Source organism: Thrips palmi, unplaced genomic scaffold (assembly GCF_012932325.1).
Source record: "Thrips palmi isolate BJ-2018 unplaced genomic scaffold, TpBJ-2018v1 HiC_scaffold_5, whole genome shotgun sequence".
Classification (NCBI taxonomy): Eukaryota; Metazoa; Arthropoda; class Insecta; order Thysanoptera; family Thripidae; genus Thrips; species Thrips palmi.
In genome coordinates, this window is record NW_023144632.1 from 11,830,260 (window position 1) to 11,842,977 (window position 12,718).

A 12,718-nucleotide genomic window follows, 5' to 3' on the forward strand; every position below is an offset into this window, starting at 1 on the left:
ATTGGCGGACACGGCGACGCATCGTCTCGTCCGCCACCGCCAAGGAGGTCGCCGCCATGCGCTGCACGCGCCGCCACGCTGCGACAAGCCGGTGCGGCCGGACAATGCGACCGCGCGGCGTGACGCGGCGACGCGACCGCGCCGAGATTTGCAACGAGTGCGCGACGAGTCTGCACTCCAAGTCCCGGAGGCCCGCGGGCCGCGGCCAAGGCATGGCCAGGACACGCCAGATCGGCAGGGCCGTCGGGTAGAACAGAGCAGCAGAGCACACTGTCCCCGCGGCCCGGCACGGCTCGACTCGGCCCAGCCTGCTCAGCTCGGCTTGGCCCGGCGGGACCGGCGGGACGCGCGGGGCAGCATTTAACGCATCCAGCCAGCCGTGTTTCCGGGCCGCGTCGAGCCGGCCGGGCCGGGCCGGACCGGGACGGGCTGCATCCGGGAGGCGGCCGCGCAGCCAGGGCACAGCTGCCGCGCCGTCGCGCCACAACAGGTGCGAGAGCGAGCGGCGACGGGGCCATTTCGCGGACGCGGCCCCCGGGCGGCCGGGCAGGGCCGGGCAGGCGAGAGTCCGGACTGAGGGCCAAGACGGTGGCTGAACCGAGGAAAATGGACGTCATAGGGACACGACTCGGGCACGCCGTCGACGGCGTCCACGCGGGTGTCAATCGGACGCAATCGCCGTCCAGGAGGTCCACTGGTGTGAGTGACGCGACTGTGACGCGACCGCACGGCGCCGCGGCGGGTCCGTCCGGGACGCGGTCCGGGACGGCATCGTGGCGAAACGGCCGACGGCGCCAACGGCCATCCGCTTCCAATGGCTTTGGTCGCTTTTCACCGCGCGGCGTGGCGCGGCGTGGCGGGCTGGCCGAGCACTGCTCATGACGGAAACATTAGTTCCCCGTTTCGATAAGGCCGCGGCCCAAGCGGCAAAATCCACCACAATTAGTGTTGCCATCGCGACAGAGCGGCGCTCACGTTTTTTCACGGGGGGCGGGGGCGTCGCGCGGTGGGGGGAGAGGGGGGGAACCGTCATCAGCGGTCGCGATCGACAAAAATGCGCGCGCTATTATCAAGCAAAGTGCCGTTAACGACGTGATGCGCCACCGCGCTTTCTGACGGCAGGGCGGACGCCGGACGGACGGCCAGGCCGGCAGGGCCGCCGGGCCGGGTCCCACTGAACAGTGCATGTCTGGCGGCAATACCACAGTATGTGCAGTCACAGGACGGCCTGCACATAAACACCTTGTTTCGGTCGGCACGGCGCGGCACGGCACGGCCGATTAGCGGACGCCATGATGACGTGTGTCGATAGGCGCCGGCGGCAGTTGTTTCGGGCCTCACTCGTCGCCACGCCGTAAAAACAATAATTGGAGTGCAGCTCAGAATCGATTCCCTCGTTCACCCACATTTTCCCTCGGCCCGTGGCAACTGACAAGTCAGCGTCGAAAAGAGAAACTTTTTCATCCAGTAATATGTGATTCTTGTGCGTCGGGACTACTACGTAGGATTTTCATTGCTGGAAAGCGAAAACGATCAACGGTCAAGCCAGTTTCGATTCGAACTCGAGCCGAATCACCCCCATGTCTTTGCGGACGAGGCCTACTGGACCACACGACCACCGCTGCTCGTGGAATGCGGAGGGAGTCAGAACACAACAGTAGAAACTCTAAAGCTGGACTAGTGTAAAACCTGAAACCGATGTCAGCGACAGCCACGTCGGGACTGAAGGGTTGGTTTTGCCAGCAGGGCCCTCCCTCCCAAATCGGCACCACGGCGACGCCACCACGACTTTTCATCTTTCTTTCTTTTCTTCCCTTTTTTTTCTCCCCGCTTCGGCGCTCGCTTCCCCTGCGCCCCGTTTCTGCGTCTTTCGGCGTGTTTAATGATAGGCAGAACAATCGAGGCGGCCGCGCGGTGACACGCGATGCGGCGACGCGACGCGCACGCTCGGATTAAAAAGCCGGCACGGCGGGGCTTTTGGGCGCAGCATCGCGCCGAAATTAGCAGTGCCCGCATTGTGCCAGTGCTCGGCGCCCCGGCCGCGGTGGCCTCTCTAGGCCCGGCCCGCCCGACTAGATCGCCCTGCAAAATTGATAATAATGGCCCGTCCGCGTTCTTCCCGTTTTTCTATTGAAACCGGGGCAGCGCCGCGGGGAGGGGGAGGGCCTTCCGGTGTCCCCTGGATGTCGGCGGCGTGGCGCCCCCCTTCCCCCCTCCCGCGGCCGCCCCTGGCCGACGCGGCCTTCATTTGCCTGATTGGGTCCGAACAAAGTGGACGCGAGGCGAACGAAGCGCCGCCAGAACAGGTAGCGCCCCTGGCGGCCGACAACGCCCAAACGAATTAAGCTAAACCCGGGCAAGCAGGGCAGGCACTGCGGGGGCGGGGGGCGGCGGGGGACGGCGTGGAATATCAGAGCGCGGCAGTGGCTTCGGCTTTCACGCGGCGCCATGGGCAGAGGGCGGGGCGGACCGCAGCGCCACACAAACCAGGCCCAGTTATGCACACAATGCGACGGCCAAAATTATCACCTTTGTTCCTTCCGTTTCCACACGTTTCCGCCGAACAGGCCTACCAACCACCCCGCCCTGCATCGCCCCCCTCCCCCCTGCCCGACGTCCATCGACGTCCAACCGCCGGACTTTCAGACTTTCACGGGACTTTGCAAAGGCCGCCCCGCCCACGCCGCGCACCTAGGCAGGCAGCGCGAAGCAGCGCCAGGTTGGCCAACGTGCTGACGAGTAATGTTGTTATTATTGTTGTTGGCACACCTGATGAGGGCAGTGCTGGCAGATGGCCCAAACGGTCATTTCCCGCCTTTGTGGCCCATCCTCCTTTGTGCACCGACGCCTCGCCCGCAGCGGGGCCTAGCGGGGCCGCGCGGAGCGCCATGCAAAGCGCCGTGCCCCACGCCCCCACCACCCCCACCCCCGAGGGGGTAAACACTTCACGAAATCGTGTACAGACCACTCGGTATTACGCTGTATTACGGGTGTATTACACGTGTATTACGGCCCTAAAATGCCAAAATTTGGCACATTTGACCCAAAAATGGTATTACGATCACGTGTATTACGCGTAATACACGGTTTTTGTGTACAGGGTATTACGCGAGTGGTTACCCCCTCGCCCACCCCGCCAAAATCCAAGATCAAACGAGAAAAATGGGAAAGAGATGACGGCCCGGCCGGAGGCGTCGGGATGGTGGCTTCCTGGCTGGCGGCGGCGCAGCAACGCCGCGGGGCCCGGCGTAATCGGCAGGGCGGTAAAGACGGGCAAGTCGTACAGTCCGGCCCAAAACGGCAGCGCGGCCCCACCGCCGCAAAAAAGCAGCCAACCTCCCCACCGAGCTCCAGTATAGTACGCCGGCCACAATTTTTCCAGGAGTTTTCAGGTGGAGAACCAGCTTGCACCGCACCTCCACCACCACCACCACCCCGACGTCTCCCCCTCCAAGGCCCGCCCTCCAGCCCCTCAGCCCGCAGGGCCCGCAGCGGCGGCGCCTAGCCCTGCCTAGCGCGCACAAATTAAATTTGATGAATCCCTTTTTTCGCCCTTCTTTCCTTTTCCCGACTGACTTCTCACTTCCTTTCCGTCGAGCCCTTCGCCCATTCATTCCTCGGGGCCCCACGGCCAGGGCACCGCCCAGGGCACCGCCGCGGCCGCTTCGGACAGCGCGATGACGGCCCCGCCCCGCCCCGCCCCAGCACGCACGGGGCAGCGGAGCACGGCGCACGACAGCGCGGGGCGAATAACCGCGGCGTGGTGGGCATGTGTCCACCAGTGTCCACCAGTGTCCACCAGTGACCCCCGTCCGGACGAAGCTGGGCGCGACGCAGTCACTCTGCCGGTGCGGGTGGCTTTCGCGACAGACCCCGTCTCGCCCCGCCACGCCACGCCCGCGAGCAGGCGATGAGTTCCACGGCGTCGTCCGCGGGGCGCGAGGGCGGGGAGCGGGGCTCCGAAATTGGGCACAATGGCTTTCATTACAGCCGCCTAGTCGCCTCCGATTCCGTCTGTTCGGCAGAAAGTCAATCACGCTTTTTCGTGGCCTGCCTGGCTGCCTGCCTGCCTGGCTGGCTGCCTGCCTGCCTGGCTGGCTGCCTGCCTGCCTGCCTGGCGGCCATTGAAGCGTCCCGGCATTAGCGGGCTCCCGATATTGGCGGCCATTGTCGGCTGTCGATCAGCGATATCAATTAGCGGGGAAATGGATGAGGTGCTGCCGGCCCAGGGAAACGGCCTGCGTCCAATCTGAATGGAAAAACAGTGAACGCAGTGCGGCCGGAACCGGAAAAGCTATCAGATGAATCCGGTGGCGTCGGGCGCGGGGTGGGGAGGGGAGGGGGGCTGTTTGCTTTGGCTTCTTTTCTTCGGCGCGCCGCTTGACCACGGACAGGGACCACTGCTTTTTGCCCCGACGTCTACTGATCACCGCATCGCAGTTTAATCAAACTAATCGTTACGAATCTCGTTGCCGGTTCGACGCAGTGAAACAAGGCAGTGCCGCTCGGCCCGGCGGCCACTACACTGCCTGGCCTCGTCCCTCGGACGCGAATTGGCGCGCTCCCACACTCTTTTGGGCCGCTCGCGGAGCTCTTCGTGGAAGCCTGATAATGCGGTGGCCGCGGGCGATGCTCGGTCGGTGCTCGCCCAGTGCGCCCAGTGCTCGCACACGCAACGGAAGCCCGCCGCCGTCTCGATGGCCCCGCGATGCCTCCGAAGGCGAAATAAGAGTTACTTTGTCGACGCTAATGGCTCGTCTGTCGATCATGAGAACAGAACGAAAGGCCGTCACGCCACACGACAGAGTCCGCACGAGCGGGAGCATCGCTCTGGCGGCACCGCGCACGGGCACTTTTTAACCTTCACAATTACGGATCGGGCCGGGCTGCTTCGCCTGCTTCGCCGAGGCCCGGGCCCGGAGTCATGCCAGGGATAAGCCAATACAGTAGCGATGTGCGCCGTGCGCGTCCCGGGGACGTCACTCCCGAATATGACATTCCATCGAAAAGCGGGCGCGGCCCAGGACGCGCTCAATATGAAATGAGCCGCGGGGAGAGTCGCCCAAAAGGAATGGAGGAGGACGGTGGAGTGAGAGGGGCGCGGAGGGGGACGCGCATGATTGCCTACCCGTGCGCTGCGTCCGCCGCAGTCAAGCGAAATACAAGACGGAATATGAGAAATTCATACTGCGCGGCACTGCCACCGATGCATATCTCTGTCTCACTCACACACTCGCATATGTGGATGGATGTGCCCCCTCCCTCAGGCCCCCCGCGGCCCCGCGGGGTAACGCCACCGCCCCGCCCTCTCCCCAGCACTTCCCTCTGCCGGCCGAGGGCTCCCGCCTGGCAGGCCGCGGCCCCACGCCCGGAGCAAAGCCCCTCAAATATTAATCTATTTCCCCGCTTTCTTTCCGTGGCCTCGCCGAATCTGTCTAGACGGAGGGAAGGGAAGGGCGAGGCGGCGAGGCTGCAGAAGCGCGGCCAACTTTGGCGTCGGCCGAGTCAAGTTCGCCTCGGGCGCGGCGGCGCGGCCATGGCGCAGCGCCGTGTGAGCGATCGCCGAAACAGCACGGCGGTGCGAGGAGCGGGTGTGCCCCGCCAGGGCCCCGCCAGGGCCCGATAGTCCGTCATGGCGAAGGGCGAGGAAGGGCCTGGGCCGGCCTGGGCCCAGGGCGAAGGGTTCGGCTGATGACGCGCCGTCCTTTGATGATGGCCTGCACCCCGGCCGGCCAGGGCAGGCAGGGCCTGGCAGTGTGCTGCTAGCGGAAGGGCCCCAAAGGGCATTACCCGGCGCGTCTCGGCTCCTGGCGCATTTCCATAATGCTCGCGTTTTTATTTTCATCCTGTTTGTTTCTTGGGGCTGGCCGGGCTGGCCGGCGGGCGCTACTGCGGTCCAGAGGGAGGGGGGATGCTTTTGTGGGCAGCGAAGATGAAACGCTGTACCAACAGTGATTTCCCCTATTCAAATTTCCCGCTCGCTGGCGCGCATGGTGCGCCGGACACCGTGTGGCGCCGCGCCACCCTTCACACGAGGCCCTTGCTGCAGGATTGGCGCTGGACGGGCCTACCAAGGGCCATTCCGGGTCTATCAGGTTCATGTTCATGCACGACGGCCAGGGCCGGGCCAGGGCCGAGCCAGGGCCCAGGTCGGCCCGGAACTTGTGAGAAGGTTCTCGAATATGCCCCAGTTCGAACTGCCCTACCATCCCGACGGCAGCACCGCGACGCCGCGACCCGGCCGCAGAGTCCTCTGTCTGTCAGGCAGTGATGCCGGGGGGTGGCCCAGCGGCCCTTGCTGCCCTCACGGTGGACCTTCGGCTCTCAATGAGCAGCGCGCAGCCAAAGACTTTGGACCCCACCCACTTTCCATTGCAAATCTCGGTTTTCGCTCTCGTCCGTCAACAGGGCCTACGTGGCCTCGATGGGCGTGGCTGGCCTATTGTTATCTGGGCGACACGGCGTCGCGGCGGCGGCCGGCCGTGGTCGTGAATCGACGCCATGCACGGTGACCACGATGAACACGCAATGGCCGAGGTGAAAATGCACGCGCGCGGTGATCATGATCGCACTCCTGGAAACGAGATCTGGAACCTGGAACCGGGCCTTCTTGACTTCCCCGGGCGAGGCCTGCTTCTGATTTGGAACGAACGTGGTCCGGTGTGCATTATCCCTGTGTGGTTTAGTGTCCCCTCTGTTTTTATGGGATGCATGCAGGCGTGGCGCTGGCGCGGCAGGCCCGGCGCGCACGCAGGGAATCGCAAAATAACGGAGGAGAAACAGAGGGGAAGGAGAGAGAGACAGAAAAAAAGGAGCCCGCTGGCTGCCAGAGAGAACATTGTCCCCATAAAAATATAGCCGGAACCAATAGTACCGAGGCGAAGTGAGTTTGGCATATATCGGTCATATATCACGGGTCCCAGGCGTTCCAGGTTCCAGCCTGGTGGACACACCTACGGTCATTGTGGCCCGCGCGCTTATTCCCTGCTCTCTCCTCTTCTTTTCCTCTTTTTATCGCGGCGTCGCGGCCCGACTGGCGGGACGCGCGGGACGTAATGCCGAGTGCAGCAGACTGATAGACGCCACCTCAGGGCGTGGCAACCCCAGACTGCCCTCGCGGAGGCTTCGAGACATCGATAAAGGGACAAAGTTTGACGTCCGTCCTCGCGACGCGGCGCGACGCGGCGGGACAACGGCACCCCTCCCCTTCCTGCTGCCGAACCTCATCAATTTCGCGCCCTAATTTATATATTTTTTCGTTTCGATTTCTCTTGTGTCAAGCCGGGGCGAGCGCTGGGCGAGCGCTGGGCGAGCGATCACCGAGGGGACGGGCGGGGTCGCGGTCCAGGCCGTCACAGCGCTGCAGACCTCGCCGAGGGACGGCGCTGCAGCGGACCGCCGCGACGCCGCGACGTGACAAATAGACTCATGAATCCGGAAAAAACGGTGACGCCCTCCCACGTGCCGCGTGCCACGTTTAGGCCACGCCAAATGAAGAGGAGGGAAAGCAAACGGCTTTCGCAGTGTCACACGGGAACGGCAAAAAGGCGGCCTTTTCGGCAAGGTGGGCGCTGCAGTGTGATGCAGCCTGCAGGCCGAACGACGGGGGCGCTGCCAACGCGAGGCTAACGACACCACTGTCACACTCGCGCATGCTCGTTTTTCGGAAAGGCGCAACGTTTGGGCGTGACACGGACGTGACGCGGACGTAACGCATAGGTGACGCGGACGCGACGCAGACGTGACGCAGACGTGACGCAGACATCGTAATGAGCGACCGTTGGCGCGGCCGCTTTGATTGGGGTCCGCAATAATGAATTCGCACTATCAAAGGAAAACGGTTGGCGAGCACGGCGTCCTGATTAACCCGACCCGGATGGGCTAGGATAGGTCGCCCCGCCCCGCCTTGTGCCAAAATTTTAATTGCAGAATGAGTGCAAGGGTGGGGCATCAGAGGCCCGGCGGCCGTTACACCATGCTCGCGACACAATGCGCGCTAAAATCCGCAACATTATGATTTGGAGCACGCCGGGCCGGGGTACGCCGGAGTACACTCGCAAAAAGGGGTGCGCGAATGACACGAAAACTTGCCCCGATTCCCTGGTGGTTCGATCCTCATCGCATCTCCGGACGGCGAATTCGAACGCCGGGGCGCTGTCGTCCGGGAAACGCGGCGTATGAACCCACTGGGTCCTAATTGCGGTTTCAAGAGTATTTCCAGACCAGTCGTCTGCATTTGCGCGCAGCGTGTCTTTTTCGCAGTGTGCGACAGCCGAAAGGGGTTGCCCTCCATGTAGGGGGGACCTGACCCGATGTGACCTGATTTTGCAATGGGTGCGGAATGAGATGAGGCGCTGCGCAGGTAACGGAGCAGATGCGTGCCGCGCTGCGACTGTACTGGGACTGCACAGTGTGATGCACTGGGTTCGCAAGGACTGCCGCCCCAGCACAGCAAGCGCAGCAAGCACAGCAAGCGCCCTGACGCAATCTGCGCTTGGCGCGGCGTGGCGTCTCCGAACCCAAATTCCGTGCAATCGATACTCTCGAAGGAAGTCCGCCGCACTCCTCCGGCTGCTCAGCCTGGCGGACTCACTTCCACCCCGCGGTGGAGGGATAAGACAATCGGCGGCTGGCATGAAATGAAATAAAACGGATAAAAAAAGGGAGGGTGCTCCGTCTCATCACGAACCCTTCTTTTTGGCCCTCTGCACTTGTGTGCAATCGATCGAACAGAGCGGCAGCGCGATCCGTTCGTTAATCGTCGGTCTGGCAGGGCGGCGCGGCGGCAGGGCGACCTGTCGGATGCGTTTTTGGGTTTTGTGAGACAACGGGCAACGCTGGCGTGCACCGACATCCCCCAGTCGCATAGCGCCAAATGGCATTTTTGGAAAGCAGCGGGGAAAAACCGACGCGAATGGGAGCCGTTGCAAACACTTGGTGAGACGCGCCGGGCCCTCGGCCGGTCGGCACGCGCTGCAACCCTATCCGCGGCGTTGCGTCAATGGACCGCGAAGGAAACGGTATAAAATCCGAATCGCGAAATTTGCATGTCTGCCGGAAGAGAGATAGAGAGACCCGGGCGCGTGCGCCGTGTTGCAAAGCGTTCACCGAAAACGTATTCCGTCTTTGTCGCGACCGGGGGAAAACAGCTTGCCTCATTACGCAAACATTTCCTTGAGGTGGGCCAACACCGCGGAGGCAGGAAAAAATGGTGATTAGGCTGCCTGTTCATGAGCGGGCCTGGCCGGGCCTGGCCGGGCCGGGCGAGTCGGCGAGGCAGCCCTTGCCACGTGCCGACGCAGCAGATTGGAGAAATAACACGCGTTGCGCCGCGTCGCCGCGTCCCGTCCGCCCTCCGCATTTACATCTGTTTTGCATAAGCGCTCGGCTCGCACTCGCGAATCTCGGCCGCGTACATGCTTGATGAGCTGAGGACGCGCGACGCGGCGCGGCCCTGCCCTCTCATCCGCTTAGCGAGTCTCTGCTTGCGTTCTGGTCCGCGGCGCCGTCCGCGACCCTCGGCCCTCGCCGACGACGTGGCTTCTCGGCGGCCGACGGCCCAACGGCCCCGCGGCCAGCGACAGCGTTTGATTGATAATCCGTCCGGTCAATTACGTAGAAAGGATACTCGGATATGGATTAGCTTCGGCCTGTATGCATAAGATTGCCGGCTCACATGACGCCCCCCTCCCCCCTTCGCGGACCGGCGCCCCCCTATCTAGCCGCGGACCAGGCGATCTTGTCTGGTCAATATGGTGACGGTGACGGAGCGCAGAGATGTCTCCGCGCTCGCTGCTGCCGGGTCGGCCGGATCAGAGATTAGCTGAGAGGGCCGGGGCGTGCCGAGTCTATCGGCAGGCGGGCAGGACCAAGGGCACACCTACTGGACCTACAGGCTCCAGAACTCCCTTTCCAGGAATGTGAGTGACAGGTCCAGCCGTAACTCCGGCGAGCCTGGAATGGTAAGTAAAGTGCGCTGGGGCCGCCGGGGCGTCAACGAACCGCACCGCCGCCCACTACGCCCCGCGACGCCCCGCGCCGCACCGCGAGCCTTCAAGTCGCACAAAGCTTAATTTATAACCCAAACATTCATAAAAACCTGAATCGGAAATTACGACTGGGTATTTATTCTCGCCCGGGTGACGTGCAGGGAGAGGGGGTGGGGCGCGGCACCTTGTGCGCCACCGACAATACGTTTAATCAGAACCGTCCGATTCATTAACATTTCTAGAAGCCGCCTACTGGGTCGCGAGCGCGGTCGCGAGCTGCGGGGGCGCCGGCGTCGCGGTGGGGTGCGGCGGTGACTCAGGCTGCCAACCGATCGGTCTCTCTCGCACTCGTGGAACTTACCGTAGCGGTAAGAGAGAGAGACCGAGCTACGATACGCCGCAGGAATCGGTCTTCTGATGCGCAGCCCCGTCCGGCGGGATGCGACGCGGGCTGCCCGCCCTGCCCCTGCCGCGACTTGAACTTGCCGCGCCCACGCCGTGTCCGCCGAGTGCCTGCACCGCTACGTGGCTGGTATTTTGCCAGGCGTCGTCGCGATACTCGGCGTCTGGCACGAGCCGGGATGGAACACGGATGGGACACGGATGGAACGACACGGGTGACACACCCAGGTGTCCTGTCGAGCCAGTCCGGCGGTGCGGCGCGGCGCGGCAGCGTGGACGCGCTGCGGAGGGCCCGTCCCGGAGCGGCGCGGCCCGCGACGGCCAGGGCGGTGTCCCGAGCGGGGCCAGCACGGCCGTCCGCGCCGAGGCAGCGCGCCGCTGACGGCTGGCCCCTGTCAGCCCTCCCCGGCAAGCCTCTCTCGGCCCCGGCCGGCCCGCCGATAAAAATTGCCTGGGACACGCGACAGCATTGGGAAAGGTGAAGAAGCCAGTCCGGCCGGTGACGCCGAGGCCGAGAGGCGTGGAGAGGCGCGGCCCGATCCGAATCGTGTTTATTGACACACAGGGCGCGGCCAAAATGTTGCAGGCGGGGAGCAGAAATGGGGAAAGAAAGAGATCCAAGAGTAGTTCCAGAAACGGGCTACGAATTTATGCGCCCCTAACCTGTCGGGCCGCGGACGCAATTTCGAGATATCGAGACGCGAAGATGACGGCGCGGCCGCTACACTACTCGGTGACATTCGTCAGCCACGCTGGACCACCTAGGCGAGTGGCTCTATCTACACAACACGACGAGTTTGGTTCGATGGCTGGGGCGGTGCTGGGCCCCTGCTCGCCTCGGCCGTGCCGAGTACACTCTCAGCCAACGAGAGAAAGCAGCGTTCAGCTCAGCGCGCTCGCATCGTGTCATTTTGCTGACACAGTCGCGAGCATTTACTTGAAACTGTTATTCAAAAAAGGGCAATGGCGGTCCAAATCAGGTTTCACAGCCCTCTGAAACTAACGCGTGTTCTATCCTCATTTTCGAAAGTTATCTGCAACATTCTTTTATTTCCTTTTGTTTAAATTATGTTCCATTTTTTTTAGAAGACAATGGAAACTATGAAATAAGTGTATCAACTTACTAATCAAAGTCTACAAAGGTTGGTTGAAACATGCACTTCGCATGCAAACTACACACAAAAAGCGACAGTTATTACTGTTAAAAGAGAGTTTCTACTGGTTTTTTCCTGTGCAGGTTTGACGTCCTCTTGTGTAGTGCATGTTCTTCTTCTTCTCCTCATGCATGTTTTTGATCATTTTTTGCCATTTTTATTTTCTTTCTTGAACTTGTGTTTGTTTTTGATAATTTATTTTTTTCTCTGCCCTAAGGTTAGTGGCAATGATAATCTCTCGTTTCTTTTTATGTACCGTGGGGAAAAGGAGCCCTCGAAGGCAAATCATAATAAAATGTAAACAAAAAAAGGGAATTTATTTTTAGTGAATTTATTTATCAGAAATTCCAGCGAGCCCCTACTAGCTCCAAGCAGGAATCGCACATCACAGATGGAAGCGCGCGAATTCGCGTGCACATAGTCTCATAAAAAAAATACATAAATACACCTCTATGCAATTTCAATTAAATTTCTCAGTTCAACAATAAATACATACGATAATACACTATAGATCATATTACACTATATACATATACAACACAATAACTTTCAATCAATTAAAGTTTTACAAATATATAATTTGCGTACAAATTTGGTATGAACACGTTTAGGGCGACAAAACGTCACTACTTGAAGGAAACAATGTCTGGACAGAAACTCAGTTCTGCATCTCCCTCACATAAAACAAGTCTTTTTATTTATACTTAACAGGATCAGGTGACAACGCCAGGTCCCCTAAGCTGAACCGTAAACAGGCTACACAGCTGTCTCCAAACCAGCATCATCTCAATGCCTGATATGTGGGCCTCAATAACCTATTTCGGCGTACTGGCCTGCCTGTACCCCCACCTCCCACCTCCCTCCTCCCCACCCTCCTCATCCCTTCCATATCACCATCCGGATAAGTCTGTCTTCGTCTCGGGAGGATTTGGGAGGCTCTACGGGATCCAGGTAGCCGTGGAGCCACCGCACTCACGCGCGCTCACACACACATACACACACGCACACACACATACGTACTGACACATGTATCCACATACGGCCACATATTGGCCGTGTTATTGCTCTATAACCACGCGCAGGGGAGGGGGAACAGAAACAAACCCAGCCAAATAATGAAGAAATTTTTGACCGAAAACGGAAAGACGCAGGCCGCGATGCGGCCGCTATGCA

At 61.0% G+C, this 12,718-nt stretch overlaps 1 protein-coding gene across 2 annotated transcripts in view; it reads right to left on the reverse strand.

Annotated features, from left to right (window-relative positions):
• LOC117651254 (zinc finger homeobox protein 4) overlaps window positions 1–12,718 on the reverse strand; it is a 111,476-nt gene that overhangs the window by 63,750 nt on the left and 35,008 nt on the right. The window lies entirely within an intron of this gene.